Here is an 8,761-nt window from a genome sequence, read left to right on the forward strand (position 1 = left end):
TGGTAAGCGGATAGCAGAGCAATGGTGATAGGTGTAGCATGCTGCGGAGACCTTTTCTCCATCTTTTGAGCCATCACTGTAGATCTGAACGTGATCGGGAAAATCTGTAATGCACTCCCGAAAGGAGGATTTGTGTTCTTCGGGTAATGCACTCGATTTTTCCCTCTCGTGTAGAGTAAGGTATCCAGTGTTTCTACAAGCCACGGCGGTACATCCGATACGGTGTACTCGCCTATGTTGCCTAAACTATGTTAAGTTCATGAATAAAACTCGAAATTCTAATGCCAAATGTTGGTAAGAGTTTTTGGTTTTGAGTGAATATGTTTCGGTATTGCGGATTGACAACAAGATCAAAAGCAGGGTTTTTCGGATTGGATTTCAATTGGGCGGCATATTGAAGAGCATGTTTTTTCCTTCGGTCATTTAAAGATGGTTCATTTGCCTCTACATAAAGGCTCTGCATTGGTGTTGTTCGGAAAGCACTAAGTGCTAGACGTTATCCTTGGTTATGGATAGGATCCAACATTTGCAGGTAATGTTTGGTTTGGTTTGGTTTGTTTTGTTTAACACCTATTAACAGCTAAGGTCATTTAAGGACGGCCTCCCGTGCGTGCGACATGCATTGACTGAGTACGGAGGGATGGACGGACGGATCACGGCCGCAAGGCGATTTGAATAGCCTATCTGATGATGGTTGGCTAATAAAAAAAAGAAGGAAAAAAAAAAAAAAAAAACGCGAATATTTTGGTTTATTTTGGTTTATTTTGTTTAACGTCCTATTAACAGCTAAGGTCATTTAAGGACGGCCTCCCGTGCGTGCGACATGCATGCGTGTGGCGAGTGCGTATGTGTGTTTTGGGAGGCTGCGGGCATCGAATATAACACAAAACAAAACCACATAAAGCACGAAGACACGTATTTCTTTTACTTATACTTTAGTTCTGCAACTATCAATAAATTAACCCTATTAAACTATTATTCCAGAAATACAGTACAAGGAAACATTTTGTGAATCATGAAAAACAGTCTTCTTGCTGCAGATCTATGGCTAGACAATTAACACATAATTCAAGTTATGTAGTCCGTAGGTTCGGAATGACATCTTCAACAAATATGTAACTTATAGCAGAAAATGGATACCCACTGCTCATGTTGCGATGACACTTTGAGTTTATACCTCAGAAAACCGAGACTAGGATAGAAACACGTATTGGTATGATAATACACTATCATTTCCTAGAACAGAAAGATGAAACTAATTTCTCTACGTTATCTATACGGTAATATAATGTGTTGTTCATTACAGCTCTCTCTGTATTTAATCATAATAACAAAGGATATAAATCAATCATCCAACACAGAGGAATAATAACAGTAATACGGGGCTCTAACTCATTTTAATGGTGTTTGTGCTGATGAAGCCAGAATAATGAACATATACCAATGATATAGCGATACAACCTTACATCTCATTTCATAAATAACCATTATAAACTTGAAATATGAAGATTATATCAATTTGTCTACACATACAACTGATAATTTACCCCATTAGCGAAGATATGTTTAGATTCTATCAATTATCGGACAAAATGAATGACTGACAAATTTGACTTCCTACCCGCTACTTACGATCATCAGGTTTTAAAGTTTGGTGGTAGACTGGCTACCCCGGTACACATAACATCCGGAGTCTCGTGCTACAATATCAGGATATATAGATCAGACTGATGGCTTTGTGATGATATATAACAAGTACTAATTGTAATGGTAAACCATTACAGATGTCCCCCAAACGCCCCTGCAGTCGTATAACTATGTTCGGCATCCCTCAATTTCCCTATATACCAAATTTAATTGAAATTGAACAACCTCTAAATTTCGACCAATCGGAACCCTCCGTATGGTTGCTATGGCAACGAAACCCATTCATTTGATTTTGGAGTCTCCTAATACCCCTACATACCAAATTTCATCAAAATCGGACAATATCTAAATTTAGACCAATCAGAGGTCAGGAAATGGCGGCCTTTTTGTTAAAAAGTGGAAGTGAGGTTACAAGCAGTGACCGGTGTCCCATGATGTACCTACATACCAAATTTCATCAAAATCAGGCAATATGTAAATTTAGACAAATCGGAGGCCAGGAAATGGCGGCCATTTTGTTAAAATGTGGAAGTGAGGTTAGGGGAGTGACTGGTGTCCCATAATGTACCTACATCGCACGCACGGGAGGCCGTCCTTAAATGACCTTAGCTGTTAATAGGATGTTAAACAAAATAAACCAAACTAAACCAAAACTGGAATGATCCCGAGATGTTCCTGACCAAGTGTTGTGCGACATGCATGCGTATGGTGAGTGCGTATGTGTGTTTTGGGAGGCTGCGGTATGTTCGTGTTAAGTCTCCTTGTGATAGGCCGGAACTTTTGCCGATTTATAGTGCTACCTCACTGAAGCATACTGCCAAAGACAACCAGCAGCACACCCCACCCGGTCACATTATACTGACAACTTCTCAAGTTCCACCTGTGAGATTCAGCTCTAACTTACCTGGAATGATCCTGAGATGGTCTTGATCAAGTGTTGTTATTTTTTGGGCCAGTCAGAAATCTAAGATGGCCACCATGGCAGCAATCTTGAAAACACATTTAAAACTTCTTCTCCAGTTCCACTGGTGCCATTGAGCTGGAAATTGTTGAGGATGTTAAGGAAGGAGAGCCAACAAAGTGTTGTTATTTTTCGGCCTCATAAAAACTTTGACATGGCAGCCACAGCGGCCATTTTGTAACATGATTGCGCAATCATGGTTCTTCCTTAACAACGCCTATTTATAACTTCTTCTCAAATTCCACCTCTGGGATTCAGCTTTAACTTACCAGAAATGATCCTGAGATAGTCTTTATCAAGTGTTGTTATTTTTCGGGTTGATCCAAATTCCAATATGGCCACCATGGCCCACAGTGCCACTATACCTGCTACAGAGAATGCTTACTACAATAGTATAAGGGTCTTTAATTTAGAGTCAGATGACCGTTAAGGCCCCTGGGTCTTTTGTTTGGATCTCGTAATTGTAAACTCTGAAGGACAGACAGATTCGGAACAAATGCTTGCCATTTTATGCGGTGTCCATCGATGTGGTCGAGGGCCAAACCGTAGTGTCATGGGGGACAAGAAGCAGAAAGTTGCGTGAAAGAAGAAAAATATAAGATCTCAAATTTAGTCGCCTCTTACGCCTAACATAAACATGCAGGGCAGATAGATATAGAAATCATTATAAGAAAATTCTAAATGCTAGAAGTAGTATACCAAATTACTTGGTTTATGGCGAACTTGGCAAATTTCCATTTGAAATTCAAATAAAATTAAGGATGTTAATGTTTTAGCATAAATTAATCACATTGGGCGACAAACTTTCTACTACGTTATATTGCTTAATACTAAAAAAGCAAGAAAATCAAGTAGCAGACTTTAATGGCTTAGCTATATAAAACAAATACTTAATGATACTCGTTTTAACAGCATAAGGATACACCAAATCACTTGTACATTAAATAAAACTTTTTTTTCAAAAAATTGCTTAAAATTCATTCAAAACTGGTTTTCTACTATCTGCTGTAGCGATGATCATTGAAGCTTGCCGATTTTCCCATTGAAAGCAAAGATAGATTAATTGTGTAATTTTGCTGTATTTCTGAAATATTCAGACTAGTTTTTGACCGAATACTCACTTGACGATAGGTATTCATGCAAAGATTCTCCGGTAACAGCAGAAAACACTTAAATTGCGTTGATCAGTCCTTTCAAAGTGGCACCGTCAAGTTGACGTGGAGTAACTTCACAAAGAAATGACGTCCTGAATTATGTTACTGATTCCCGCACTTTTGTTTTTAAGTATATACAAGAGATCCCAGAGGGATCTTGGCGCCCACCATTGAATGATCTTTATAGGTTCGATGTCAGATTGATCTTTTCCCTACTTTTGATCTTTTCTCTACTTTTCCCTTCGTCTTAATAATTTGTGTAAAATGAGAAACATCCTTCTAGTACTTCTCAATCAAGAGGAACCTATAAATGAAATGTATCAATAATGGCTGTCTGTCTAGTTATGCATATTTTTATTTCAGAATCAGCCGGAAAACAAGATGGCCGAAAGGCAGCCATCTTGGATTCTGACAATTGAAATTTGTTATCGCTATCTCTCAGAAAGTATTGAAGTACAACACACAATACTGAAGATTGCAGTTATTGAAGCAATTTGTGTGTTGTATTGCACCTCTTTCTATTACATTAAAATGATTCACATATATTTCTGTAGAATATTATTGACCTTGAAGCGTTTTCTTTGAATTTCAAACTTGCTTGAGATATTATGGACCTCTGTGAAGAATGATAAGATTACCTCAATGAATGAATCCATTAGAGCACTGACAATCTTTAGTATTGTGGGTGTTTTACAAACGTTTGTCAAGAAAATGATGGTCCGTATTGGTTTCAAAGGTAAGAGTTTACCAGAAAAAACAACCATGATATTATTATATACACAATAAATATTTATTTACCATTAAAATAATGTAATAAAATTATAAATAAAATTAGCAATTAGTGAATGAACAATGATGAAATGTGATGTTTCATAGCCATATTTAGCACAAGATTGTATGAAAGTTGTTTTAAAAAGTGTTTTAAATCATTAAAGTTGTTTTTAAGGAGGTATGCCATGGAACTATACCATGCGCATCCGATATATCATCATGAAATAACTCAATGTTCTCAAGTTATTTGAGCAACACGACGTGGAAAGAAAGGGTTTACAGGCATTTACTGCCGTGCCAGTGACCCCACTTTCAGATACTTACCTGTTACAAGAAATCAACTTTAATTTGCTGAGAATCACGAGTTGATGAAGACATCAATCATGTGCTTTGATCACATTCTTGTTGTAAGTCTTACTCCAAATGGCTGAGGCTTATTTGCAAATATTCTAAGAGACTAACTGAGTTAAACAGATATTAAAGAAATGTTTGGTTGTTTGGCACGACTTAAATATACTTAAACAGAGTATGCTTTTAGTAGCATGAGGAACAACAGGATGTAACATATATATATTGTAACATACATGAATATTTCTTTCTAGGAAAATATCAATCTTATCAATAGATACATTTTATATACACCTACACAATATAAAGCACACAATTTAAGTGAATGGTATGAATAACAGCATACAGATAAATCATTTTGTTGTAGTCCAGCTTGAATTAAAATTGAAACCAAATAATGAAAACACATGGTCTTATTGTTCAAATACAACAGCAGTGATTGAAATATTGCAGCTGTTGTTCGTAACATGGTGTAGCACATATCTAAGCTTAAATTTGTGATCTACATGTAGAATAGTAATGTTTGCATTGTACAATTAGAGATGAATTGAAACCGACACAAAGACTTGTTTGGTCTTGCAGAACACAACTGGTTAAATATTGGATGACTCCAAGAGTGATTTCATGTGGATTGTAAGTAGGGATGTACCTGTAATGAGAGAAAAGTTTGAATTGGCAAAAATATCAAATGGAACATTTAAATAAATTTGATTCACACATCAAAAAAACTTTATTAAAAGGGTTGTAACATATTTAGCATGTGTCTGCAATGTATACATGTTTAATGAAAGCAATATGATTGCTTGGAAAATAACTTACGTCTTAGAAAACTGTTGTCTGTGTCTGGAATCTGTCTACATACTACTGTTTTGTTTTGTTTTGTTTTCATATTGGTTGGTCTGTTCTATTCCTGAAATTGATATGAACTGGTTCAGTATTGAGCAGTTAATAGATAACTACAATGCAAACTTGTAATAATACAAAAATTTCAATAATTGATTGATGATAGAAATACAAAATCAACAATTGGTGAAAAAAAGAACATATTGGCATTACCTGATAGTGATTTAGGTCTGTGGCCAGTACAAAGGATCTGATCATTGGTGGTAGTTACATGGAGGAAATGATTGTCCAGTACCCAAGTATTTCCAAATGGCTTGTGTAGTTTTGATGTTTTTATTTATTTCCTTGACATTCATTAGCACTTTGTTGTGGTTCTTTTTTGTTGATCAGTTTCATTATTCATCGGCACTTTGTTGTATCAAATGTCAGTTAATAGATATTTCCAGTGATACACTTTTCAGGTATGTCCTTGAATCAAAGTTGTAAACATGCATCTTTTGCAATCGCTCTAATTAAGTATCCGATACATGACAGGTCATACACATCAAAATCCTTTGAAGTATGTTTTCAAGTTTTAACAAATTTTCTGGCAAATATTTAACAATACATGAGAATCATTGGTGTGATATAAGCAAGTGACTAACTTACGGAAAGTACAGTAAGTTGAATGTTCGTATCTGATCACAAATTCATACTAGTTCCATAGAATTCAATAATTGATATTTCAAAAACACTAACATTTTACTTGCATATTGGAACGTACTGATTTCCGAAAAAAGAAGTACGAGTCAAGTTTGAGTAAAGCAAGTGGCAAAATCTATACAATGCTTGAAAGGTCATCAGATTTTGTACATCAATTAATTTACATATAATATCAGATACAGGAAGCACACAACTAAAAATACATTGATGTAACGATATAAACAAATTGTATTCTCCCCATAGCTATTTAGCCAGTGGGGATAGTTTCTAGTATGTGAATAAATATGGTACAAATACCATATTTAAGCACACAATCACTACGTTAATAACATGTCACATGGGCATGGTTGTTTATCTGTAAATTTGTTTTAAGTTTCTTAAATGCTCATGTCTCAGTTTAGGACATTCGTCAAGATCAAAACTATTTCGTGACTTTGATGGGTTGATGGGTTTGTAAATATGAGTTTGCTTTGGTTGATATTGCAGTAGTTATAAGGTCTGTTTCGCTGTTATGTATTCATAAAAAATTTTGCTAGTTCAGTAATTGATCTGTATTAGGTTTTTGTTTGGTTTAATATGTATTTAACTTAAATTCTGCTAGTTCAGTAATTGATCTGCGAGGATTTTCGTTTGGTTATTAACAAAGGATCCTTCTCCAATAAACAGTTTAATCTGTTGCAGGCTTTACATTGCATCTTCATTTTGATTGCATTGTGTTACAAATGAATCTAAAATCGTTTCGTGCAGAAAGTAAGAGAATGATCAGACCAATATGTTGGAATAACTCCTGTCTGTACTCCAGTCTCTGTAGTGTAGATATGATCGAGTAGTGTTCCATAACATGTTGTTGGCTCTCTAATTACTTGTTTGCATGAGAATTCGCTTCGCATAAATCGCAAAAAGGCATCCGATATGTCCAGAAGATTGATGTTAAAGTCACCAAGAATAAAAAGTGATCTATTTCTATCCATGCATGGTTTTATGTGGTCTGTTATAGCTTTCAAAAATAACGGCATACCAAGTTTTGGTGTTTTATAAAGGTAGACAACTTGAATCTGTGTTTCCTTGACTTTTGCATGGATGATCATGAATTCAATTCCATCATATCTATGGGGGTGTATTCTGTCCACAGTAATTCCATGCTTTACATACACAACTAGTCCATGGTTTGGCCTTGTTTTTCCATTATGATCTTCATCCAGTCTGTGTGCAGTAAAGCCAGGTAAATCATAACATTCCTGTCTGTCTGTATCAACAAGTCGTGATTCACAAATTCCAATGATATCTGCACTTTGAATGTTTGGTTCACGTCTTACATCATCTATGTGTTTGTGCAACGACCTTGCATTGTTGAATAAGAGTTTAACATGCGCATTGTCAATGTTGTATAATGGAATATAGCACAAATGCATAGGCATTTTACGGAGTCTGTCCATTTCCACATGTACATTTTTATCAACTGTTAATGCCTTGTCGTTGAAATCAAGGATGTATAGATTCGATAATGTTCTAACTCGTGACAATGCAACATAGTGGATATGTGGAGCTTTGTAATTGGACCTCAGGTCAACTACCAGTTCATCAACAGTGGTACCTTGTGCTTTATGTACAGTTTTGGCAGCAGATGGGGATAGAGGAAACTGGGTTCTTTCGTAAGTTTTTCTGTTGTTTAAAAATGTCCGTTTCGTTTCAAACATTGGTGTCCACAACCTATTGATTCCTCTATGATATAGATCTTTGTATTTTGTTCTCCTTTTAGATCCAATGTTTTCATCAGTGAAAAGTATCCATATTATGCCAGGTCTTTCATGGTTCATTTCTTTGAATTCAATGTGTTTTACAATGCCTGAAGCTCCATTTGTTAATCCATCTTTTACATCCACGTTCACTGTCACATCATATAACATTTCTTCTGCTAGTTTTAGCAAGCTAGGTAAGTTTCCAGTTTTGCTGTGATTTTCTTGCTTATTCATTTCTTTTATCAAATGAAGTTTTGATTGCTTGCTTATATTTGAAGGGGCAATGATATCTGTATGAGCTGGCACATTCACTTTTGTGGTGACTAGGTCTTGAATCAACTCGTTGTTGAAATAATCAACTCGCTTATTTTCAGTGAATAAATGCAAGGCATTTTTTGGATAAGTTGGTGATAAAGGTGTAATGGTGTGAGATTTAATAAGATCTCTGTCCTCTGGTAAGAGTTCATTTAATCTCAACCTGTTTAACATCTGAGCAAATTGTAAATCATCTTTCTGTCTCATGATTTCCTCAAGTTCAAATAGTTGAAAATGTTCTTTCCACAAGTTCCTTGCTAAGCCTATCTTCAAATCATTAA

At 35.6% G+C, this 8,761-nt stretch overlaps 1 long non-coding RNA gene across 1 annotated transcript; it reads right to left on the reverse strand.

Moving 5' to 3' along the window:
* Positions 1 to 5,396: 5,396 nt before the first annotated feature.
* On the reverse strand, positions 5,397 to 6,743 carry LOC117329525. The gene is made up of 3 exons (XR_004533227.1): positions 5,938 to 6,743; positions 5,701 to 5,791; positions 5,397 to 5,530 (listed from the first exon to the last, which is right to left on the reverse strand). It is a non-coding gene; the product is annotated as an uncharacterized LOC117329525 (long non-coding RNA).
* Positions 6,744 to 8,761: the final 2,018 nt, after the last annotated feature.

This window comes from Pecten maximus, chromosome 6 (assembly GCF_902652985.1).
Source record: "Pecten maximus chromosome 6, xPecMax1.1, whole genome shotgun sequence".
Taxonomy (NCBI): domain Eukaryota; kingdom Metazoa; phylum Mollusca; class Bivalvia; order Pectinida; family Pectinidae; genus Pecten; species Pecten maximus.